At 38.1% G+C, this 25662-nt stretch overlaps 1 protein-coding gene across 2 annotated transcripts in view; it reads left to right on the top strand.

Annotated features, from left to right (window-relative positions):
- Positions 1-25662, top strand: part of LOC109431677 (protein rhomboid) — a 351008-nt gene that overhangs the window by 92327 nt on the left and 233019 nt on the right. The gene's annotated exons all lie outside the window — the stretch shown is intronic.

The raw sequence follows: 25662 nt of genomic DNA, 5'->3' as shown, positions 1-25662 counted from the left end.
CCGTCGTTGGGGGTGAGATTGGGTTAAAAAGGATACTCAAAAATTGTTTGTTAAATAACAAATGCAATTGAAGTCGGAATAACTTTTTATTTGGTATGTATACTCTCTCATGTGGTAATAATAGTTTAGCAAGAAAGTATCATGTTATATGAATTGCCTACTAAACTACAAATGATTGCAAATTGACCCAATCTCACCCCTTAGAGGGGGTGAGAATGGGTCAAAGTATTCGAAATCACCTATCTAAGAACATAAGTTAATTTTATTAATCATATCTAGTAAACCTACTTAAAACATAATGTTATCATGACGAATAAAAACTTAGGTAAGTTTAAAAGATTATTAATCCGCCTAAAAGGGCTAATACAATCGAAAAAATGGTTGAAATTTGATAAGATAACGTTTGTATACTGTATCACCATTTTTTGCCATCATAATCATCCTCATTAAGAGTTTCAACCTCCATGAGAGCGAGAGGAGGGGAGATTACAATGAGGGAGGGGTGCATTGAAAGATTGATTGTAAAAAAAAAACATGATAGTTTTAGTATACTGCATAAGAAATGTTTAACCAAACCCTCCGTTATAAACTCTTATGTGCATGATCATTGGCCTCTATATTGCTAAAGCAAATCACTCCATCTCAAGATAGATGGTCGTTCAAATATTATGTTAAGTCTATTTTGTGAGCTTACGATATTGCAGTACTTAAGATTAGCTGATGATTAGAGGAGTTGTCCAAACGCATGGGTGTGTTGTTATAAATGATTATTAACGTATTAACGCACTCGTTTGACACTTATCGACATATTTTTGAAAGAAAGCGTGCTTTTATGAAGATACGGTGAACATGACACCACTCTAACGTCAAATGAGGACTGGATAACAAGTTGATTTTTTAGTTAAGGCTATGTGCACTCGATAACTTGCTTGACCCAATCTCACCCCTATGCTTAATATTTAGACGTAGGGTCGAAAATATTGAGTTTTTAAATAAAAAGAGCAATGACTGCCCGCTTTTTCATAACATCAACCAGGTAATACCTACAGCTAACCACTTATAAGAAAATTTATGGTTAGGTAGGGTCTGGGACCATTTGGGCAGGGGGACCTATTTTGGGAACTTGCTGCTATAACTCAGTCAATTGCAAACCAATTGATATGAATATTTGTACAAGGCTAGAAACTGTGAGTATCTCACCGTATTCCAAAATTCAAATCGATTGGTTCAAAATTGACTGAGTTACAGCAGCAAGTGCCCAAAATAGGCCCCCCTGCCCAAATGGTCCCACACCCTACTTGTGTTAAACATAACGAAGGAAAAAAAATCGTTTTGATTTACAAGTAGTTTCGTCACTTGAGTTTAGCCACACATTTAACAAAAAAACGTTTATTGCAAAACATCTTATTCTGCATCATGACGTGTAAAAACATCTCCTCTTTGAGATAATATAAGTTTTAAATATAAATTAACGATAGTTGATGAGCTATTTCAAATTTTATATTTCTCTGTTTTGACCCAATCTCACCCCCCCAGACCCATTGTTACCCCGACGGTACAGCTTCATAGGGACGGCCCTACAATGTAATTTGTGCGGGAGCCCCCCGTTCCAGAGACCGGAGAGGTCTCACACCAAGCTAAGAACCTTCCCCGGCCCCAAAAAATACCCTCATACAAAATTTCACACCGATCGGTTCAGTAGCGGTTTCCAAATGCATAAGAGTCAGACAGACAGACATGAATTCATTTTTATGTAGGGGAAATTACCTATTCTCGGCCGTTTTGTTCTCTTCGTCTTAGGGGGTTTTTTAAAACCTATTAAACTCAAAGTTGGTCTCAAATCCTTCCAAACTAAGCTGAATTATATGGCCAAGTTTCAGGCAATTTGGCTGAAAAAACCCCTTATGACGAAGAGAACAAACCTGCCGATAATACCCATTGTCACCCTATATACACAGATCGAAAAAAGAGTGTAAAACTCTGTGATATATGATGCACATGATTGGAGCATGGAATATCCCAAAAGTTTACATGACATATCATGTAAATGTAATAACATATCATGTAAACTTCCATTATATGTCATGTAATTCAGCATGACTCTGTGTGTTTACATGACATATAACACAAATTTACATGATACTAGCTGTACCTGGCAAACTTTGTCTTGCCTACTGCGTTTTTTGACGTTTCAAGTTTCTATCCAAGACCAAGTCCTTGGTCACAAAGTGCATGGAAGATCAAATTTCAAAAACTCTCAATTTTTTCATGTTTTCATGTCCTTGGGTGAAAACTAACAGAACAAAACAAAGACGATCAAAATCGGACCTTCCGTTCGCAAGTTATGCGCGGTCCCACGTATGCCACTGCATTTATATATAGATATGATGTAAACCATTATAACGCTAAGTTTACATGACTAAACTGAAGTTTACATGACGTGTAAATCTCATTATTTTTATCTGTGTAGATACTACCGGGGGCCTGGGCTGCAAAACGGTGAGTCGATAAGGAGAGCATCCAATATAGCTCTGGTCCTCACAAGTTCCTACCTCATGCTTCCACGGGTCAAACAGCGTCTGTTCTGGCATCCAGCGGCTGAGTAAGAAACGCTGCACCACGCCCAGCTAGATCCAAGGTGGTAGCCCCATCAGCGTGGTCGTCCTAGTGTTGGTTGGGACGTTAAACAGAACTGGCACGATGGCCCTCCGGCGAGACAGGAGTGTTGGCGTAGGCCCAATAAGCCACCCGTAAAAATCCCCATTGCGAATAACATAGGAGAAAATACGACTCGATACAATCGGCAAAGACCCACGCGACGAAATAAGGACTACGATTGGAAACTTGGAACATGGAATTGCAAGTCACTAGGTTTCGCAGGATGTGACAGGATAATCTACGACGAACTACATCCCCGCAACTTCGACATCGTGGCGTTGCAGGAACTTTGTTGGACTGGACAGAAAGTGTGGAAAAGCGGGCATCGAGCGGCTACCTTCTACCAAAGCTGTGGCACCACCAATGAACTGGGAACAGGATTTATAGTGTTGGGCAAGATGCGACAACGTGTGATCGGGTGGCAGCCGATCAACGCAAGGATGTGCATGTTGAGAGTTAAGGGCCGTTTCTTCAACTACAGCATCATCAACGTCCACTGCCCACACGAAGGGAGACCCGATGACGAGAAAGAAGCGTTCTACGCGCAGTTAGAGCAAACATACGATGGTTGCTCGCCGCGTGACGTGAAAATCGTTGTCGGCGACATGAACGCGCAGGTAGGAAGGGAGGAAATGTACAGACCGGTAATCGGGCGAAACAGCCTGCACGCCGTATCGAATGATAACGGCCAGCGATGCGTAAACTTTGCAGCCTCCCGTGGTATGGTAGTCCGAAGCACCTTCTTCCCCCGCAAAGATATCCACAAAGCCACCTGGAGATCACCCGACCATCAAACAGAAAACCAAATCGACCACGTTCTAATCGACGGTAAATTCTTCTCAGATATAACCAACGTCCGCACATACCGCAGTGCGAATATAGATTCGGATCACTACTTAGTCGCTGTATGCATGCGCTCAAAACTTTCGACAGTTATCACCACGCGTCGAAGTCGAACGCCGCGGCTCAACATCGAGCAACTTCGTAACGTAGAAGTGGCTCAAGACTACGCGCAGCAGTTAGCAGTGGCCCTACCAACGGAAGAGCAGCTTGGCGCAGCTACACTTGAAGATGGCTGGAGGGACATCCGATCCGCCATAGGTAGTACCTCGGCTACAGCACTAGGTTTCGCGGCTCCGAATCACAGAAACGACTGGTACGACGGCGAATGTGAACAGTTGAAAAACGAGAAGAATGCAGCATGGGCGAGAATGCTGCAACACCGTACGAGAGCGAATGAGGCACGTTACAAACAGGCGCGGAACAGGCAGAACTCAGTCTTCCGGATGAAGAAGCGCCAGCAGGAAGAACGAGATCGCGAAGCGATGGAAGAGCTGTACCGCGCTAAGGACACACGAAAGTTCTACGAGAAGCTGAACCGCTCGCGCAGAGGCTTTGTGCCACAAGCCGACATGTGCCGAGATAATCACGGGAATATTCTCACGAGCGAGCGTGAGGTGGTCGAGAGGTGGCGGCAGCATTACGATGAACACCTCAATGGCGACGTTGCAAGTAGCGAAGGTGGCGTGGTAACAGATCTAGGAGTATGTGCACAGGACGAAAGACTTCCGGCCCCTGACCTTCAAGAGATTGAGGAGGAGGTTGGCCGGTTGAAAAACAACAAAGCCGCTGGAGCAGATCAACTACCAAGCGAGCTTCTAAAATACGGTGGAGAAGCACTGGTGAGAGCACTACACTGGGTCATTACCAAGATTTGGGAGGAGGAAGTATTACCGGAGGAATGGATGGAAGGTATCGTGTGTCCCATCTACAAAAAGGGCGACAAGTTGGATTGCGGGAACTACCGCGCGATCACACTACTGAGCGCTGCCTACAAGATACTCTCTCAAATTTTATGCCGCCGTCTATCACCGATTGCAAGAGAGTTCGTGGGGCAATATCAGGCTGGATTTATGGGTGAACGCGCTACAACGGACCAGATGTTCGCCATCCGCCAGGTGTTGCAGAAATGCCGCGAATACAACGTGCCCACACATCACTTGTTCATCGATTTCAAATCGGCGTATGATACAATCGATCGAGAACAGCTATGGCAGATTATGCACGAATACGGATTCCCGGATAAACTGATACGGTTGATCAAGGCGACGATGGATCGAGTGATGTGCGTAGTTCGAGTATCAGGGACACTCTCGAGTCCCTTCGAATCTCGCAGAGGGTTACGGCAAGGTTCAACATTGCTTTGGAGGGTGTAATAAGAAGAGCGGGGATAAACACGAGTGGGACGATCTTCACGAAGTCCGTTCAGCTGCTTGGTTTCGCCGATGATATTGATATTATTGCTCGTAAATTTGAGACGATGGCGGAAACGTACAACCGACTAAAGAGTGAAGCCAGGCGAATCGGATTAGTCATTAATGTGTCGAAAACAAAGTACATGATGGCAAAGGGCTCCAGGGAGGAATCACCGCGCCCGCCACCCCGAATTCATATCGACGGTGATGAAATCGAGGCGGTTGAAGAATTCGTGTACTTGGGCTCACTGGTGACCGCCGACAACGACACCAGCAGAGAAATTCAGAGGCGCATTGTGGCAGGAAATCGTTCTTACTTTGGACTCCGCAGAACTCTACGATCGAATAAAGTTCGCCGTAACACGAAGTTAACCATCTACAAAACGCTGATTAGACCGGTCGTCCTCTATGGGCACGAAACATGGACTCTACGTGCAGAGGACCAACGCGCCCTTGGAGTTTTCGAACGGAAGGTGTTGCGTACCATCTACGGCGGAGTGCAGATGGAAGACGGGACTTGAAGAAGGCGAATGAACCACGAGCTGCATCAGCTGCTGGGAGAACCAACCATCGTCCATACCGCGAAAATCGGGAGGCTACGGTGGGCGGGTCACGTCATCAGGATGTCGGAGAGCAACCCGACTAAAATGGTTCTCGAGAGTCATCCGACCGGTACAAGAAGACGTGGAGCGCAGCGAGCTAGGTGGGTCGACCAAGTGGAGGACGATCTGCGGACCCTACGCAGAGTGCGGAACTGGAGACAAACAGCCATGGACCGAGTGGAATGGAGGCGGCTACTATGTACAGCAGAGGCCACCCCGGCCTTAGCCTGACCGGTAAGGTAAGTACTACCGGGGGCTGCCACTACTGGTGCGCCGCGAACCTTTCCCAGGTGCGCCGCAGGATTTTGGCTTTTGTGACGAAACAAAAAAAAACGAACTCTTTATTTGTATTGCGGAACACCTTTATTTTTTTTTATTAGTAAAACTAGTGTCGCTCACATTTTTTTTTTCTAATCTTTCCTGACTCTTCGATTGTTTCATAGGATTTCTGGTATCCTTTTTCAACATATCAATTGAAACCACATTTTAAAATTTCATGTTTTTTGAAATTGTTTTTGGAATTCTTAAGCTTCAGCTTAGCTTTTGATTTTACTATAACTTTTCCAAAGTTTTTAATTTCAAGAACATTATTTACGTTCTTTTCAGAATAATTACAAGGTCTTCGGAACAGTTTAGCAGCATGCAGGTTTGCCGATCTGGTAGTGTGAAGAGCTAGCTTTGACCTTTTTTTAACCGGACTGTTTCATCAGTACTGCTGCAACCTCGCTGAACTCGAATAAGTTTGTTATGCTCGGTTTCATCAATGGGATTATATATGGCCAATCCAGGCCCAAAGGGTTAAGTTGAAATTTTTTGAAAATAAAGCCCACCTGGCAGGTCTTTACAATCTCTTCGTGTGTCCCAGTCCCCGAAAGTTTCCAAAATAAATAAAAGTGTTGCTTTGCAATTTCCGCAAAAAGTTGAAGCTTTGTTCAAGTTCTGTGTAGTCATTTTCATTCAATAAGAATTCTTTAGAATTTGTGGCTGAATTAATGAAATTCAGCAGCTTGTTTCACCTTTACATCTGAGTTTCTTCTTATTTTTAAAACTTCTATGATGAAATCAACATGATTTTTGAAATCTTACAAATATTCAAACTATCTTTGAGAAATTAAAAATAGTTAGTTTTCCAAATATTGAATTCTAAAAACATGATATTTGAGAAGTGTTTGGGAACCTCTGCACTACTCCATCCTAACAGATACCTGTATAGATAATTATCACATACTGTCATGTCACCCTCTTTGGGCCTTGCATCCTGTCGACCGGAAATGTCGCGGTTTCTCATATGTTGCAGAATAATTGCTTTGAGCATCTCGGCTGATATGCGATCGACCCCGGGGCCCTGATCAATTTCATGCTACGGATAGCTTTCCCTATCTCCAATAGCTGTCCAAATGTGTATTTCACGGGCATCGTAGTCTCAAAGGCGACATGTGACATTATAGAAGAGACGAATGTCGCCGGTTTTTTTCGCCTTCATCGGTTACTGAGTCTGCTCACGCTCTTTTGGCCTACATGAGAACTTCACTTCCTTCTTGAAATTCACATAGCGCTGAAACAAGTCTACACAGATCGAAAAAAGAATGTAAAATTCTGTGACATATGATGCACATAATTGGAGCGTGGGATGTCACAGAAGTTTATCATGTAAAGTTCATGAAATATCATGTAAACTTTCATTATATGTCATGTAATTTAGCATAACTCTGAATGTTTGCATGACATATAACACAAATTTACATGATATATCATGTAAACCATCATAACATTAACTTTACATGACTAAAATGAAGTCTACATGACATGTAAATCTCATTATTTTTGTCTGTGTAAGGTTCTATCGCGGCTTTGGCATTCCTTACGTAATACAACGTACGCAGATCGAGAAAAGGGTGTAAAATTCTGTGACATATGATGCACATGATTGGAGCGTGGGATATCACAGAAGTTTACATGACATATCATGTGAAAGTAAAGATATATCATGTAAACGTCCATTACATGACATGTAATTCAGCATGACTCTGAGCGTTTACATGACATATAACATAAATTTAAATAATATTTCATGTAAACTATCATAACACTGAGTTTACATGACTAAATGAAGTTCATATGACGTGTAAATCTCATTATTTTTGTCTGTGTAACATCGGTAAAATTCTCAAATAAAAATTATGTTTTTAAATACTTGCTCCAAGTTTTTCAGTTCTCAAAAAGGCAGTTTTGGTCAAATCCATGTTGTATGCACTTCACATTCATCCAGAAGGCTGGGAAATTGACTGGTTCAAATATTTGTAAATCGGTTGAAAAATAGCTCAGTTATAGCAAGCTTAAATTACCGTTCCAACTGTTTAAGAGGCATGGCAGTGACAGTGTTAAGATGACGGAAATTTTTATGTAGGGTAAAAATATACGCAGAAAAATGGCGCTTGTTTAAAACAATAAAACGCATGGTTGATTTTCAAACTGAGAATTTGCTTATTCCAAAGTTATATTTAATTGTTTTCATTTAGAGTTTATCGATAAAAACAACCGATAACCATCATTTCATATAATGTCAAAAATTTCATTTGTTTCAACAAAATAAAAACCATAAACATGGTCCGAAAGCACTTACACATCTATAAAATGCTTACCCCAACATCGCCACAACGAAGAAGGTGTTGCAAATCCATCACACCAACTTCCAAGCAGTGTTGAGAATACTCACTTGGGAAAAGTTATACTCACTTGCTTCTATTTCAGTCCAGAAGCATGCTATCAAAAATGATGTTTGAAGGGCTTTTAGTTTGTAGTTTAATCTAAAAGTTTGCCGAATAAAGTAAAGGTCGCAGACGCATACTAAAACCTTGAGAGAGTTGTGAGCACAACGTGAGTATAAATTACATGAATTTTACTCACGTTGTACTCACAGCTCTCTCACAACTTTGGTATGCGTCTGCGTCTTTTACTTTATTCGGCAAACTTTTAGATTAAACTACAAACTAAAAGACCTTCAAACATCATTTTTTATAGCATGCTTCTGAACTGAGATAGAAGCAAGTGAGTATTCCACTGTGAGTAACACTGCTATATATATCTATTAGACTGGGTCAACAAAGTCGATTTTTTGGAACAAAGCTTTTTCGATTCCTTTTAGCGTCCAAAACAACTGTGCAAAATTTGGGAGCGATTAATTGCTTCCCCGTATTCTGCATTGCGATTGAAATTTGTATGGAATTTAGTATGGGAAAACGTGCTTTTTTGCATTTTTTCTCATAAATTGAAATTTTTCGTCTAAAACGATCTAACCAATTACGTTGAAGTATGTATAGCCTAAGATATGCTGAAAAACTTTGCCGAAGACCGCAAAGTGATCCGACACTTGTGAAAAAAGTTATAACGTACAGATTTCCCGGCGGTGCTTAACATTTAACATGTAAAGGAATAACATCAATAATAAAATCTCAATTTTTGGCCTAAGTTACCAGGCGAAAAACTTTTTTCACAAGCTTCGGATCACTTTTCTGTCTTCGGCAAAGTTTTTCGGCATATCCTAGGCTGTATTTCAACATCATTAGTTACATGGTATTAGACCAAAGAATGCAACTTATGAGTAAAATGCAAAAAAGCACGTTATCCCATACTAATTTCCATACAAATTTCAATCGCAATGCGGAATACGGGGACGCAACCAATCGCTCCCAAATTTTGCACAGTTGTTTTGGATGCAAATACAGATTGATAATGCTTTGTTCCGGGTCGATACGATCAAATTCAAAGTTTCTCCATACAACGTTGACCCACTCTAATATCCATATCTCTGTTTGTTTTAACGAACTGTCAAAAATTTCGACAAATGAAAATATTTGTATTATCAAACAATAGAACAGTTCAGTTTAAACTAGAAATCAGTTTGTCGCTATAGTAAACTAAAAAATCGGTTGATTTGAACTAGAATTTAATTGTGTTTACAATTTGTTTTTCTGCGTGTACATAAAAAAAGGAATTTGTATGGAGAGGGCGAAGACTAGTGCTTTTACCCTATAAGATTTTATGTGTTATGGTTAATAACAAACAAGCGTATTCTTTTTAAGGATTATGGATGATGCAATTTTAGGTTGAAATGGTGAATTCTCATTTTCATTAATTTCTTAGAAGTTTAGAATGATTTAACCCTTGCTACACCGTTGGTAAAGAATCGAAATCTAATTACTGAAACAAGTTCATGACGAATGATAATCAGCTGCTGAGAAGTGGGCTCAGCCTTTTGAAATTCTCCCACCATCATCTCCACTTCGCCGTCAGGTTTTTTGTTTGTGTGTTCCGGCGTCTTCCAGAATTCCATTGGGCCACTTCAACGAGCAGATACCGGCGCGACCCCACGAGTGTGAGACGGCAGATGTGGAGACCACCCAAAACCCACTGCTTCGCCTATTAATTTTCGCGCCATTCACTGATTTGTAGTGTCCGATTAAAACGTTCGATTCTCTTACCTTCCCAGGAAAACAGCTTCGTCTCTGTATAAAAAAAAACGGTGGGCAGGCTGATCTATTCTTTTCTCGCTCTCGTGTGCGGCTCTATTCACATCACAGAAGGTCCGTCCGGCCGGCGGCCAATAACACACGGAAGGAGGAAAAGATCATTAATGGGAGTTGCTTGAGACTATGTAGCTATGTATCTATAGACTCGCGGCTCTTTACGACCTGTTGGACCAGCAGCAGCGGCAGCGGGGCTGACTTTATGCGGCGATAATCGTGTTCGGATGCGATCGACCGCAGCCACCAATCCATGGCCGCGGGAACCCGTCCCGTCGTCGGTGGCTGTTGGGCTTGCGAGCCGATGATGGATCGATGAAAAGAGATCACGGAAACATTATTGGTTGATTAGTCATAGACAATAGGTGCTCCAATATTGAAATGTACGCACCAGAATTGAGCAACTACCGGGTCGGCTGAGGTTACTGTTCTTAAAACTTGCTTTTAATACTGCGATGAAGATAACTATAAATATGTTTATAAAACTGCTCAAGTTTCGAATTTAATGAACGCCTAATTTAAAAATCCAAAGAGTATGTTTGAAAATTAATAAAAATGTATCTCGAAAAACATTCAAATAATCGATCAAGGAGATATGTATCTGCATAAATCTCCATATATTGCGAATAAGTTATTCAATGTACCAGTTAATTATCAAGGATATAAAATTCAACTAAGGAAATCTTCCAGGAAATGCTATTAAAAACAAATTTTGTAAATTGTACATCATGTGTTTTTATGGAACAAAAAAAATCAACAATCATAGAAGAAGTGCTTCAAAGATTTGTTTTTGTCTAAGTTGGAGTACGAGGTCACTTTTGTTGTTGTAAGTATTTGGCATTCTAAGGCTTCCTCCAGGAGCTCTAAAGACACAGTGAGAATATACAAAAAAAATCGAAAAAAATACGAGCAAAAATAGCAAAGTGCAAGTGAATTTGACACAAAGTATGCTGAAGATCTCGGTTAAAGCATCTTAGGTTCCACCAGATTATGAAACTGTCAGGCTTCTTGTGAAAAACACTTAGCAGTGGCGTAGCAAGGGGGGGGGGGTGTGCGATGCGTGCGGTCCGCACCAGGCCCCCGATTTCAGGGGGCCTCCAAATTAAGGAAGGTTTTTTACTCTAGTTTAAATAAAGTTCTTTAAATAACGAAAGAATCCTATAAGTTCAACGCTTCGCAAAACTTTTGATAGGTATGTGGGGGCCCCTTCGTGATTATCAAGAGTTTTATGGAATGGAGCATACAGATGGCCCCAAAACATGTGTTAGAATTAAAATTGAATTTTACGAAATTCAGTACCGATATGGAAGTAAAACTCATGAGCATTGTGAAAACGTCCCTGGTATGTATCCTAATAACAGGACCAAACATAGTTGTTGACTAAGCTTAAGGTAGCAGCTGAAATTTAGGGGCCGCAGTTATGAAAATTAAGATCTGAACACATGTCAGGTCAAAACCGTAATAATAATAGTTTGTCGATTTTTTTGCTTTCGTATAAAAAATAAGTGCAATCAATGTATCCAACGATTTCATCAAGTATTTCTTTCTAAGTATTCCTTGAAGGGTTTCTGCGAGAATTCCTTCGAGCAACGTAAATACTTACCTTGCCTTCGGGAATATGTATTACGATTTATCTAGCAGTTACTTTAAAGACTTCTACAAAAATTCCTCTAAGATTTACTTCAGAACTTTTTCATGGATTGCTTCAGGAATTCTTCTAAGCATTGATTTTGGAATACTAGAATTGATTCCTTCAGGAACATCTCCAAGAATTACTTCAGGAATTTCTTCAAAAACTTATCAAAGAATCCTTCAAAAAATCCTTCAAGGATTATTTTTTCATGAATTCCTTCAGGAATATCTCTTTGGATCCCTTCATAAAGTCCTTCGAAGATAATGTCATGAAGTTCTACAACGAATCCTTCAGATGAACCTTAAGGGATTTCTCCAAGGTTTCTTTTAGAGACTTCTCCAAGAAGGAATCTTGCAGGAGTTCCTCATGGAAAATACCTTTGATGAATTTCTGAGATCATGCTTGATCAGGTAGGGATTTTGAATGGATTCTTGTGAGATTTTCTGAAGGAATTTCGGTAGAATTCTCGAAAGCATCCCTGTAGAAATACTTGCAGGAAGTTTTGGAGGAATTTTTAAAGGAATTCTAACATGTATTCGGAAAGAAGCATTGGGTTGATTTTTGAGATATGTTTGATGGCATTCTTGGCAGATTACTACACAGCCGCCACTCGCATAACAGTCCCATATGAATAGGAACCCCAGCTAAGATGGGACTGCTATGCGAGTGGGGGCAGTACAGTACTGTGAAGTATTAGTAGAAATACTAGAAGTACTATGAGGAATCACGTAAAGGATTCCTGAAGAAATTTTGAAAGCAAAGGATTTTTTGTAAGAATTAATGCCTAGATTATTTTTCAAAGAAATAAATGGCATAAACCCCGAAGAATTCTTCTCAAATCCGTTGATGTTGATTTGCAAAAGAATTTCTATAGATTTCCGTAGAGTAATTTCTGATGGAAGCCTTGCTGAAATTTATTTAAGAACCCTGAGAGAATTTGTGCAGGAATCCTTTGGGGATGAATGTGTTCACCTTTGCAGGGATACATTGAGAAATCCCTGAAGGAATCTTAGTAACGTAGGTTGAAAAAATCCTAGGAAAAAAAAACAAGTCTTCACTGGAATTTCTTAAAGGATGCATGATCGAATCGTGAAAGAGCATTAAAAAAATGCCTAATAAATCTCTGGACGATTTCATACAGCAATTATTGGAAGAATTTCTGAAGAAATCTTTGAAATGCTTGAACAATGCTTCGTAAGAAATTCTTGAAAGGGCTTCAAGAAAAACCATTTGTGGCATTGCAAAAAGAATTCTTGCAGAAATTTCTAAAAACAAATCTTGAAAGAATTCCTTAAGAATTCCTCTGGGAAATTTGATCAGGGGATCATGTGGGGTAGGCCCCAAAGGAATCGTTTGTTGAACTATTTAAGGAACTACCTATGGAATTCTTGGGAATACATATTACTAAAGAAATTCCTTCAGAAACACTTGGAGGAGTTCCCAAAGCAATCGTTGTAGCAATTTTCGAAGCACATCTTGGAGGAATTTGTAAAGAAGTCCTTGAAGTTACTCCTAGACGAATCGTAAAAGATATCTAAGATAGAGTTCTTGAAGTTCTCCATTTGAAACAATTGCTTGATGAAATCCTCTGAAAAAAATCATAGAAGCTTCGTGAAGAAATTTCGGACGAAATTGGTGTCATCGCTAAGTAAATTTTTAATGGTTAATGGAAACCTTAAAAGAATGCTTTACGAATTTATTGAAAAAAAAATCCAATAAAATTTCTTGGAGGAATTTCATTGAGAATTCTTGAAAGAATTCTTACATTTTTTTATTAGCATTTTCCTTTGGAAATTTCTTTTGGATCTTTTTCAGTAATTGCTTTGGAAATCCGTTCAGCAATTCGTTAGGGAATATCTTTGAAAATTTATTTGGAAACTCCTTCAGCATCCTTCATTATTTTAAAGAAAATCTTTGGCAATTGTCTCAACTATTGTGTTCGCAATTCCTTTGGTAAAAATTATCAAGACTTTTTCAGGAACTCTGTTACAAGTTTCATTGAAAACTCCTACGGCAATTCTTTTAAGAATTTGTTAGGAATTCCTTTGGAAACTTCTTTGGTCAGTTCTCGGCAATGCTTCAGCAATGGCTTTGCAAACATCTTCAGAATATTTTCTGTTCTGAAATTTCTTTAGAAATTCCATTAACAACTTCTCGTTGGTTTTTGTTTTGACAATTCGTTTGAAAAATCCTCTGGTAATTACCTTGGGAATAAACTTACTTTGGAAATGCATTCGGCGAATTTTCTGTGAGCTATCCCGTGGAAATTTTTCTTATTATTAGCTTTGGCGCAGTTTTTTTTAACAAAGCCTTTGGAAATCGTTCTAGCCACTTTTATTGGATTTGATCCTGAAATTCCTATAAAATTATTTTTGGGGTTTCTTGGAAATTTTTTTTGAAAACTATTTCGGCAGTTCCTTTGAAATTTGGTTCGGTAACTCATTCGAAAATTTCTGGGCAATAATTCGAAATTGATTTAGGTTTTTATTTTTAAAAATATCTACGGCATAACTTTTTGAAATTCTTTGGGCAATAGGTTTAGAAATTTATCAGGAAAACCCTATGATATTCCCTTCATCAATCAGTTTCACCAGCAGTATTTTTGCTTATATACACTAGCTGTGTTCACTAGCTGTAACTTTTCGAAAAGTGCATCAAATATTCTCAAATTTTTACTGTAACTTCATCAACTAGATGTGTATCAGTGGTCCACAATTAGAAAAGATCAGGCCATTCTCCACGAAGTTGTAAAGATTCTTGAAACAGGTAAAATTATCCGATAGCCAACTTTGAGCTGTTATACATATCTCCGGATTCAATAAACCGAATGCAATGAAATTTTGACCATTTATGACTGATATAATGAGCTATGAAAAACCATTGACTTAACTTAATATTTTTAACACGGAAGAAAATTATAACGATTAGATTATTTCTCTAATAAAACACCAAATTATCCAAAATATCAACATCGTTTCAAAATTCAAGATGCAAATTATAGTTCATTTAATTTCCCTCTAATTGACTTATATATAAATGTGTTTTGAAGGAAAGTAACAACATAGCCACCAATAAATTGAAAATTTAATAAAATACATATTAAAAATAGACCAATTTACTAAAAAATCGTGAAAAAATTGAAATCGCTATAATTTTGTCCCTTGTCAAAAACGTCAAGTTAAGTCAAATGTTTTCCAGAGTTCATTATATTTCATTATATTCATTATTATTATATTCATTATATTTCTAAAGGCATCTTTGAAGGAATTTTGAATAAATCCTTGGTAGAATTCCTAAAGCAATCCCTGGAAAAATCCCAAAAGTAATCTTCTATAAAGCTCTTGGAGAAATTACTGAATAAATAAAGATAAGAATGCTGTATCCGATTGATGAAACCTTCGTAGCGGTTCCTAATAAGATCTTTGCAGAAATTCGAAAGATTTGTTTAAAGAAATATTTGAGAAATCCTTGAAAAAAATCCCGTAGAAATTTTTGAAGCAATGCCGGAAGAATTCTCGATGGGTACCCTATATGAAATCTTAAACTTGCATTAATCATTTAAAAGATGCTTCTAGGTATTTTTAAAGCATTCTTGAAGAAAGTGGCTAAACAGTCTGAGGAGGAATCCTTGAAGAAACTTCTGAAGAACCCGAGCAGAGGAGAATAGCAAATTGATAACTACGAAATGACATAACCTGTTTTTATAACTTGTTTTGTTATTGTTATATAATCATGGCATAGCTTTTCTATAACAAATTTTGTTAGACATTCTCATTCTTCATTTTCTCATCAAGCTATTGATATACATTCAATAAATTACATTTCAATAACATGTTTTGTTGAAGTATAAGTTTTGTTATTATTGTACTATTGATCAATTTATCAACAATAGCACAACAGTAACAAGTTTTGAAATCTAAGCAACATCATTCGAGATGAACTTAGTTTACGTTGTTCATGTTTCACGTAAGTTCCTCTTCTTACTATTTCTAGCACTATATTTTAACTTGGAGAAGTTCTCGGAGAATCCTTCGTAAAAGCTCCAGGTGGAATCTTCAAAGAAATTTTCAGAGAAATCTCAAGATCTCAAGAACTTCGGGACAAATGATCACAGGAAATTCTGAAGAAATCTTTGAAGGAATTATTTATGGAAAAGTTTAAGGACAAAATCTGTTGACGTATTTCTAGAAGAATTATTGGAAAAACTCCTGAAAAAAACTTCAGAGAAGTCTCTTGATAAATATAGAAGGAATTTCTGTCGGAATCCATAGCGAAATCGATAGAGGAATTTTAGTAAAAAATCTAGCAGAAATTTCTGGTGGAATCATCAGAGGAAGTTCAGGAGAAATTCTTGCTTTTTTTTGGAATTGTAGAATCCTGGAGGGATTTTTGACATAATTCTTGAATGCAGGGAAAATCCGGATCAATTAAAACGAAGTTTCCAGAAAAATTGTAAAAATCTGTGTAATATTTTCAATATCACAAAAATGTTCTGCAAAACTGTTGAGCATTTTAAAAAATCAATAAAATGCTAAAAAAAAACGAAAGCCACAAATTACTATCGACGACCATACTTTTTTAAGCATAATTACGTACTTACCTTACCGGTCAGGCTAAGGCCGGGGTGGCCTCTGCTGTACATAGTAGCCGCCTCCATTCCACTCGGTCCATGGCTGTTTGTCTCCAGTTCCGCACTCTGCGTAGGGTCCGCAGATCGTCCTCCACTTGGTCGACCCACCTAGCTCGCTGCGCTCCACGTCTTCTTGTACCGGTCGGATGACTCTCGAGAACCATTTTAGTCGGGTTGCTATCCGACATCCTGATGACGTGACCCGCCCACCGTAGCCTCCCGATTTTCGCGGTATGGACGATGGTTGGTTCTCCCAGCAGCTGATGCAGCTCGTGATTCATTCGCCTTCTCCAAGTCCCGTCTTCCATTTGCACTCCGCCGTAGATGGTACGCAACACCTTCCGTTCGAAAACTCCAAGGGCGCGTTGATCCTCTGCACGTAGGGTCCATGTTTCGTGCCTATAGAGTACGACCGGTCTAATCAACGTTTTGTAGATGGTTAACTTCGTGTTACGGCGAACTTTATTCGATCGTAGAGTTCTGCGGAGTCCAAAGTAGGCTCGATTTCCTGCCTGAAGGAATCCTTGGGGAAACTCGTAGAGTAGATGATTTTTTTAAGAATGCGTTGGAAGAAATCCAGAAGGATTTTTGGAAAGAATTCCAAATTTTCTTAGAGGAGCTTCTGTATGGATCCTTGGTAGATTTTTTTTTAAATTATAATTCAATGGATTCTTTTGAAATTTCTTGGAGGATTTCTAGGATCAATCTCTTAAGGAGAAACTTCAGAGAGTACCAATATGGCTGCCACAATGGCCGACTTGCACCCCTACTCACGTTTTCAAAAGCACAAATCTTAAAAAATCGTAAACAAATGCGGTCGATTTTGAAAAGCTGCCCCTTTTTGCAAGTGAGCAAAGCCAGGATAATCAAGTGCGACTTTGTTCGATGCTTTGCTCGTCAGATTTGTGCCTCTAAAGTTTGTATGCAAAATTGCAATGGGCTTTCTTGATGTTTCACCTTAATAAAACTTTAAAGAAATTCTTTGAAGATTCTTTGTAGATTTTTTCCGAAAAAAAGCGTTGCAGTAATTCTTGAAGGAATCCTTGGAAGGATTTCTAAAAGAATCTATGGAAGAAATTCTTAAGAAATACTTGAGGAAATGCCAAGATAAGTTCTTGGATCTCCTGAATGAAACTATGGAGGAATGTTTGAAGAAATCCTAAAAGGACTTTGAAGCCTTTGCAAGAATCTTTTGCAGTACTATGAAGTACTTTCGATAACATCCTCGGAAATAACACTGTAAGAATACATGAAAGAGTGTTTAGAGAATTATTGAATGACACCCTTGCATTAATCACTTGAAAGATTCTTGAAGACAAATTATTATTCAAGAAAGATTTTATCAAAGAAAATGGTAGAGCAATCTTTGAAGGAATTCATAAAGGATTACTTGATGCAATTCCTAAAGAAATTGTTAAAAAAATCGCCATAATTCTTAGAAAAAATAATCTTTCGCTCATTGATGGAACTCCGGGATGTATCCTTGCAGAAATCCCCGAAGAAATTCTTAAAGGAATACAGAAAATAATTTTTAACCTTCAGTCAGTCAGTTGGCCGCCACTGCCAGCATCACGCTAATGCTGAGAAGTCGAGATTTTTTTCAACGCTTTGTACAAAATACAACAGCGTGATTATTATGAGAGTTAAAAGAATAGATTTAACATTGTAAAATATGTATATCCGTAATTTTCATGGGGCCCACAAATTTGGTTCCACACCGGGCCCCCAAATTCCTAGCTACGCCACTGTCAAAAAGTATCAATATTCTGGTTGGAAGCCTACCAAACACCTCGTTATGAATCAACCAAGGGTCAGTAATTTGCCAGTGGTCTTACTAGAAATCCTCGTTGTATCAATTCCGAATGGACGAGAAATTGACATAGTTGAATGAATCATCTCCTTCTCAACAACCTCTTCATCCACCGAGCTTCATTAAACCGTTGGGATCAGTGTTTTATTTCATTATTCATCGATCCTATTGTCAGCGGGGGAAATTCAGCATCTCATCATGATCGGTAGCAGCAACATCATCTTCATCATCGCCCTCGTCGGTTCCCAGTTATTCTACACGAACGACAGGTTCCCGCGTGTATCACCACCGCGGCAACAAGAGTTGCGCGGCTTAGCGGCTTTTTTCTTGGATATATTTCGGAAGCAATCGTTCCCACCAGCGGGAGGTCCACGGTAAATCCTACCAAATAATAACCAGGGGCTATTTAACCGAAAACACTGACATCAACCGACCGGCGGCTCCGATGTTTTATGTTTTCTACCGAAAAAGTGAAATAATGTACCAATTAGTGACGGTTATTGTTCGACCTGGCAGCTGCGGGGCAACAACGACAGTAACCGAATTGAGGTAATTACAAAGTTGCAAAATTTAATCAAAATGCGATCATTTGTAAAAAAGATACGACGCATTTACTTGTTGGACAACTCGTTCAAAATTTTGCAGGAGGGAGGTGAAGGTGGTTTTCTGCTTTGATATTTACCAAAATATATAGGCTCAGTGTACCAGTTATGGCTATAGTACCTCAAATCCGCCATAGTTGATTTTCAAAAAATGTTCACAAATGTTCACGTTCACAAAAAATGAATGCAATCCCAAGTAACCAGAAGTATTATATCATTGCACGAATTAGACTGAATATCAACCTTTGCAATGCAAAATGCAGTAATTCCACACTTCTCATGCAATAATCCTTTAGATTGGCATTATCAATGTATTGATGCATTACATTTTTTCTTTACATTAGGATGCATTAAAAGGTGATATACGATAATTCAATAATTCAACACTGCAAGAACTGAATAAATACAATGTACAAATTAGCAGAGGTTGCTCTAACAATACAATTATAAAAGCTTGACTCTAATGGTAAACAAATGAAATCAAGAAGAATGAACAACTTTTCGGTCAACTCTAGCGGTCTTCAACACTTCTGGTTCGACTCCCGACTAACTTAATCTCCGTTTGAACCACCGATCCACGCCTTTCTTCAGCAAAACCTTTTTAGAGATGACCTTTTCTCTTTTCTGTTGCCTGCTATCGCATGCCAATAATGCTGGAAACCACAATTAGCATATGAGTAGTGTGCGAAGGGTGTGTTAAATTTCTTATATTGAATAAATATATTCTAAAATGCATTATGAATTTTTCAGTGATTTTGCAAAGATTTTTTCAGGAATTTCTTCAGGGATTTATCAAGGAATTTCACCAGGAATTAATCAAGGGATTCCATCATAAATTATGTAAACAGTTCATCCTGGAATTTCTTCAGGAAATCCTTCGGGGATTCCTTCAGAAATTCTTCCAGAAATTTCTCCAGGAATACCTTCTGGAATTTTTTCAAGAATTCTTTCAGATTTTCCTCCAGGAATTGCTCTAGGAGTTCCACTAAAAATTCCTCCAAGAACTTTTTCAGGGATTTTCCAGAGATTTCTCCACGAATTTCCCCATGGATTAATCCTGAAATTTCTCTAGAAATTCTTCCGGGAATTTCTCAGGGTTTTTTTCAGAAATTTCTTCTGAAGCTCCTCTAGAGATTGGCCCAAAAATTCATCCAGTAATTGTTGCATAAATTCCTCGAGGAATTTCTTCAAGGATTCCTCCAGCAATTTCCAAAGGAAAACCTCCAGGAATTCCTCCAGGATTTTATCCAGAAATTTCTCAAGGCACTCCTCCAGGAATTACGCCAAGAATTTCTTCAGGAATTCCTCCAGCAATTTCTCTAGTAATTGATCCGGACATCAGAAAATCTTTTGAGGATTTTTCCAGGAAATCTTCTGAGGATTTTTTTTTCAGAAATTCTTCCAGGAAACTCAGAAACTCAGGAACTTTTCAGGGATTTCTCCAGGAATTTCTCCTGAGATTCCTTCATGAATTGTTCCAAGGATTCCTCCACAAATTTCTCCAGGGATTCCTCCAGGAAATGCTTTGAAGATACCTCCAGGAAATCCTCCAGCAGTTCCTCTAAGGATTCTTCCAGCAAATCCTCTTGGGATTTCTTCAGAAATTCTACCAGGAAATTTCAGGGGGAATACCTTAAGGATTTTTTCAGGAATTCCTCCGAGTATTCCTCTAGGAATTTCTATCAAGATTTCTCCGGAGACTTCTTTGCAAAAGAATTGTTCCACGAATTCTTTCAGGGATTTCGTCGAGGATTGTTCCAGGAATTCCTCCATAAATTCTACTGGGAATTCCTCGAGGATTTTCTCAAGGGATTTTTTTTTTCAGAAATAGATAAATAATAGAATAGAAATAGAAATCTTCCAGAATTCCTCTTGAAATTCATCCAGTGATTCTTTCAAGAATTCTTGAAGTGATTCTTCCAGGAAACCCTTCATTGATTTTTTCAGCAATTCCCACAGGAATACCTCTACCCGAGCAGAAGGGAATAGCAACAGCATAATAAAATGTGTTATTTTGGAAAAATAACTGAGTAGCGGAAAGAGTTATTTTCATGTTATTTACATAACATATCCTGATATAAACTTGTCTGTCATAAGCGGCAAAATAACAAATATTATAACAAAAATATGTTCCTGGAAGACCTGTTTAATAACATATTTTGTTAGTTTCAATAACAACTTAATAACAGCGAATTTTGAAAATATTTTCGATTTCTTATCGAAAACAGAGAGAAACAATAGTTCTCGTTTATTTTCCAAACAACTTACGATGAAAAACTACCGTCGTTTTGAAACTCTTTATTAGGTGGTTCATTGTTTATAATTTACATTAAAGCCTGTATCCGCAATAATCGGGACACAAAAGTACGGCAGTAACTCTGTACTGAATCAATAAAAATTAGCCAAAAATTAACTGAGAACTCTTTGGTGTATGTTTATTATTTGTGCAAAATTTCATTCATATCGATGCATTATTTTTAACTGTGGAAGAAAAACAAACAGACGACGTTTTTAAGATTTTGTACAATCATCACCAATTTTCATTCGCAAACTAGATGGTTCTTTTCCGCTACCATTCAAAGTTCTGTGAGGATAATAATGAAACTTCGTGAGCAGTTATGATACTTATAGAGACACTTTCTTGCAAAATTTCATCAACTTTTATCAATTGGGTTGAAAGTTACTGGTGTTGTTAGGGGATAGTGTTAATGAAAATGTTTCATCCTTTTTATGTGCGATGTTTGCCCATGCATAACTTTTGAATATCTCTGTCAGTTTTCATGAAATTTTCACAGAAGGTAGTTGATTATGTGCATATTATGCCTGAAAAATTTGATGAATATTGGTGTAGTACTTTCAACAATACAATCGAAACAATAAGGGGTGCTCACTAATTGATGTCTGAAGGGCTAAAATCACGTTCAGCCCCAATAAATGTTTCGACTATAAAATTGATGATAGTGCATCAATTTTTTTGAAATTTTGCCTATGTAAGTAAAGTAGATTGAGAGGTTTGTGTTCAAAATTTCAGTCATTTCCTTTATCAAATTCAAAAGTTACAGCGCTGACAAGCTAAACCAGGGCCTGTACAAAATTCAATTGCTCGCGTTCTACTGTTTCATTGCTGCAGCAAAAGGTACTTCACCGATTCACATGAAATTTTGAAGGTGAAATGAACACATCTTAAGATATTATCAGGCAAAATTTGAGCAATTTTAATGTATGTAAGGAAAGGAAATTTCCTTGACTTCCTTGGGCATAGAGTATCTTCGTGCCTGCCACACGATATACACATGCAAAATGGTCATTGGCAGAGGAAGCTCTCAGTTAATAACTGTGGAAGTGCTTATAGAACACTAAGCTGAGAAGCAGGCTTTGTCCCAGTGAGGACGTTACGCCAAGAAGAAGAATGTATGTATTGCAGAGTTACAGCCATATTTATGTGTCCCGATTATTGCAGATACAGGCTTTATTACCTCATTGATTGACACATTTATCCTAGTTAATCTAAGTGGGCTCGATGCAGTGAAAACAATAAAAATAAAATGTCTAAAAATAATCAATAGTTTTTGATTATTTTTTTTTTACATTTTTGTCGAAAATGTGTTGTTTGTCGTTGAATTCCACCAGTTGATCCAAAATGTTTCATAAAACACTCTATCACACTCTCTATTTTCGTATTCATACCTAAAAAAAAAACAGGTATACTTTTAAAAGTGCTTATAAAACAAAAGGCTGATAAGTTGGCACTGTAACGTAATGTCAGTAAGAAGAGGAACTGATGACAAAATAATATTTTCTCTTACAGTTCCTCACGGAATGCTGTGAACAACGAAAATCGCGAATGGTGTAGTTTTGATTGCAAAGCTAGTTATGTTGTAATATTAATGATAAAATATTTGTACTAGTCTCAATGACACAATAATTACTGAACTTGTGCTACAACAAAACATGTTATTGAAATGTAATTAAAAAAAAAATATACCAAGAGCACGATCATAACAAAATATTTAAGATTGCCCAACAGAACATGTTATGGAACGGTGATGACCTAATAAGTTAATGATAACAAACCGAGATATAAAAACAGGTTTTGTGATTCCGTTGTTATTATTTTGATATTTTCCTCTGCTCGGGTAGGAATTCTTTCAGGCATACCTCCAGGATTTTATCTAGGAATTTCACCAGGAACACCTCCAGGAATTACCCTTGGAATTTCTTCAGAAATTCCTCCAGGAATTGCTCCTGTACATCCCTCAAAAAAATATGTCAGGAATTCCTTTAGGCATTTCTCCGCGAACTTCTCCAGAGATTTTCCCAGGGATTCCTCCAGGAAATCCTCCAGCAGTTCCTCCGAGGATTCTTCCAGGAAATTCTCTAGGATTTTCTTCAGAAATTCTACCATGAAATTCTCCAAGAAAACCTTCGGGAATCCTTTCCGGCATTCCTTCAGGTATTTCTGCAGGAATTCCTCCAGAGATTCCTCCAAGGATTTTTTCACAAATTTCTTCAAGGATTTCCCTAGGGATTCCTTCTGGAATTCCTTCAAGGATTTCTCCAGAAATGCCTCCAGAAATTTCGCTACAAATTCCTCCAGGAATTTCTCAAGGGATTTTTTTTTTCTGAAATAGAAAAATAACAGAAATCCTCTAGAGATTCCTCTAAATATTTATCCAGTAATTCTTTCAAAAATTCCTCTAGAGATTCCTCCAGCAATTCCCACAGGAATACCTCTAGGAATTCCTTCATTCATTACTTCAGGATTTTATCCAAGAAATCCTCTAGGGAATGCCCCAGGAAATTCTTCCGGAATTCCTCCAAGAATTTCTCCAGGAATTGCTCCAGGCATCCTTTGGAAATTATGTCAGTAATTCGTCTAGGAATTACGCCAGGAATTTGTTCAGAAATTTCTCCAGATTTTCCCAGGAATTGCCTCTCGGATTCCTTTAGGAAATTCTCCAAGGATTCTTTCAGAAAATTTCCTCTATAAATTCCTCAAGGGATTTCTTATGAAATTTTTCTAGGCACTCCTCGCAGAATTCCTCCAGGAATTTCTCTAAAATTTCCTCCTAGGAATCCTCCAGAAATTTATCAAGGATTTCCTCTTGAGATCTCTTCAGAAATTTCACTAGGTATTCATCCCATAATTTATCCAGGAATTCCTCCAGGTATATTTCCAGGAATTCTTCTAGGGATTCCTTCGGGAATTCTTCCAGGGATTCCTGTAGGAATTGCTCCATGGATTCATTTAGGTGTTTTTCAGGTTTTTTTTTTCAGGAACTCTTCCAGGGATTTCTCCCGGATTTCCTCAAGTGATTTCTTCAGAAATTCTTCTCAGGTTCTTTTCAAAAGTTCATTTAGGAATGCCTTCGGAAATTTCAGAAGTCTTTCAATCATCTTTTCAGGGATGTACCCAAGAACTTCTCCAGGATTACCTGATGATTTATTTGATTTTTTTCAAGAATTTCTGAAGAAATTCCTCCAGCGAACAGAATGGGAAGATAATTTAAAAAGGACGCATACAGGAATCAGGAAATTCTTGGTTAGTCCTCAAAAGAGTTCGTAATTTCCAAAAGAGTTCAGCTATAATTTCTTATGAATGTTTTATAGACATTAACAACAAATCAGAGCAAAATAATGGATGAATAATTAAAAAATCTTAATCTTCTAGATATTAGTCATCACTACCAGCATCACGTTGATTTAAGTAGATCAGGCTTACTTTTTTTTTAACATATGTATTGTACAAAATACAACAGCGTGACTGCTAAAGGGTGAAATAATAATTTCAGAATATAATGTTATTATATTCAATTTTATCATATTGCGTTTAGTTATAAAAACTAGTAGGTAGGAGGTGACCGAAAAGCTAGCTATGCCTTTGGAAGTAGGCTTTGTACTGGTTGGAATGATACACCAAGAAGAGGAAAAAAAATAACTCTCCCAAAAACGTTTTGCTTGGATGGATTTTAGGAAATTGTCGAATTTTGGTAACGCGATTGCCCCACTTTACTAAATTCCCAGCTGTATCTACTTGCAAAATAAATCAAAGCAACAATACAATCTGAACCATTCATTTCATCAATCCGGCTGTTTGTTGACTCCATCATCGTATTATGCTAAATTGTTTGCTTCCACATATGCACACGGCTGTGTTTATTGAGCTACACACTCCGGGACTCACGTGTTCAAGTTTGTCTTGAAAACAAACGTATGTACCTACCTCCCCACTGGTTCCGGGCTGTTCCGAAGAAAAGAATCATAACACAATAAAATAATAATAACGGAGGATGGCGAAACAGTAAAACCATATGCCAAGTACCTTCCGCTTTCTTCCTGTGCACCACCAGGAAGTGCAAGGAAGCAATCATAAAAAGGTGAATTATAATAAGAATTATTTAGACACGAGCCACGTCTCGTCTGTGTAGAGCAAGGAAAAAGCCAGCCTACAGTCAGTTCATTTGCCGTACGGAACAATTGGTGAAGCAAAAAATGTGCCTTTTGTGCACACCGCAGTAGGCATGTGGCTTAGATTCTATTATTTCCTTACAGGATCAATCTGCCACTTAACATCCGGTGGCTTTGTTGGATTTCGAATCCTTTTTTTTCGGTCCCTATTGAATGTAAACTATAATTGACGGTCCCAGCGTTAAGGACTCTTTATTTGAATAAGGGTCGAGTGACGACAGTGATTTCTAACTCCTACCGAGGTCCTGCTTATAATGGAAATGCGATTTTGATTGATTTGTTAATGAGATTCTAGGTAAATGTGTAAATCTGATTTTTGTTGAATAGAGTGGATCATACCTACAACGCAGATGGCTGAATTGCTTCAATCAATTTGTAGAAGCGGTTTAAAGAATAAGGTCTGATTTTAATGTACCGTAATCCGGAGTCACTTCAATTATTTTTTTCGATGTTTCTTGATTGAATTCCTTGTTTCCGTATT

The sequence above is a fragment of the Aedes albopictus genome, chromosome 2, assembly GCF_035046485.1.
Source record: "Aedes albopictus strain Foshan chromosome 2, AalbF5, whole genome shotgun sequence".
Lineage (NCBI taxonomy): Eukaryota > Metazoa > Arthropoda > Insecta > Diptera > Culicidae > Aedes > Aedes albopictus.
Note: the sequence above shows the minus strand (reverse complement) of the source record. Positions and strands in the feature narration are given on the sequence as shown.